Here is a 1,433-nt window from a genome sequence, read left to right as displayed (position 1 = left end):
CACACACACACACACACACTGTATACAGTGGGGAAAAAAGTATGTGTCACAGCAATCAAATATAATCGAATAACAACGCATCGTTATATTTTGCATACATATTTTAATCATGCCGTACTTACATAGCTTTAGCTTGGCGGTAATTCTCAGTATTCAGCGCCACACTCACTCACATCTCCCGCGCTGACAGCAGTGACGTTTAAAAGTGGGATGGACTGTTAACTTTTCTCAAAAGTCATTGGCTGAGTCAGAGTATTAGTCCCACCCTACGTTTGACGTATCTTGACGTTACAGATACATTTATTCGACATTAAAAGTAAAAATAAAATAATTATGTATTGTTAGAAATGAGTCAGTCTGTCATTTTAATAGTTACTATTATTTTAAAATGTTCGAAGTGCATGTAAAAAAAAATATGTTATTGTTATTAACAAATAACAACAGTAGTTGGAACTGCCCGCAGCAAAACTGTCTGATATGAGACATAAGCATTAATAATGTACTACAGCCCGGGGTTGTACGTTCAGTCCTCTACATGAGAATAGACATTATCCTCATTGTCTGTTTGTTGAATAATTTGATATGCAGTTCAGGAAGCAGCTCTGGTATCTGCTTGTAGATTGAAATGTAATACCAAATATAATAAGATTAATGGCCGCATTGGGACATGTCATCTCTGCATCATTTAGTTTCTGTCTTTTTCTTTGTGCATGTGTGTCCAGATTTGACTACATTGTACAAACCAAATGTCCCCAAAAGGATAGTAAAATATGAAATCCCTTAAATTGTGACAGCCGATTGTCCCCTCAAGCGATTTAACAAGAAATAAACTAAATTATGCTTTAATGAAAATCTAAAAATGTAGAAAGATTTTTGTCGGAGTTGGGGGAAAAAAATAAAACAACAGCAACAGATATCAATAATGTAAATGTTGTAATTATGATTGTAAAACTTGCTGTTTTGTCTATAGAGATTCTTAGAATATTTCATATGATGTGAGTTATAAATGCATGAGCTCAAGATAAAGATGCTTCGCTTTAAATTCATAAAGAAGATGTGATCATCTCAGAAACATTCATATTTAACATCAGTGGGTTTGGAAGATCAAAGGTCATGGCCCCTGTCTCAGTCAACAGAGAATCAGTTTTCCAAGGTGAACACATACAGTAAATGTACTAAAGACAAAGACCTTTAGCTAAATCATAATAACATCTTTAACTAAACCAAAGTTGTAAGAAAGAATCATTCCACATTTTGTTAAAAGTGAGAAAATGGAGCTTTTCAATATGTGGCATTCGATTTATTGTTTCCCCCTTGTACACCAATGCACCCAGACTGCCTTTAAATCACGTAAAACATACAAATTCAAAAGATTCGTAAATAGCAGCACATATTGTCACCCAGTTAGCTTGTTGTAAAATATAATCTTTGGT

General features: G+C 34.1%; 1 long non-coding RNA gene across 1 annotated transcript in view; it reads right to left on the bottom strand.

The window, feature by feature from the left end:
* LOC107564996 (uncharacterized) overlaps positions 1-206 on the bottom strand; it is a 1,856-nt gene extending 1,650 nt beyond the window's left edge. The window contains exon 1 of the long non-coding RNA XR_001606312.1: positions 123-206. This is a non-coding gene — a long non-coding RNA (uncharacterized lncRNA). The remainder of the gene's footprint in view (positions 1-122) is intronic.
* Between the last annotated feature and the right edge of the window lie 1,227 nt (positions 207-1,433).

Source organism: Sinocyclocheilus grahami, unplaced genomic scaffold, assembly GCF_001515645.1.
Source record: "Sinocyclocheilus grahami isolate Dianchi unplaced genomic scaffold, SAMN03320097.WGS_v1.1 scaffold972.1, whole genome shotgun sequence".
NCBI classification, from domain to species: Eukaryota; Metazoa; Chordata; class Actinopteri; order Cypriniformes; family Cyprinidae; genus Sinocyclocheilus; species Sinocyclocheilus grahami.
Note: the sequence above shows the minus strand (reverse complement) of the source record. Positions and strands in the feature narration are given on the sequence as shown.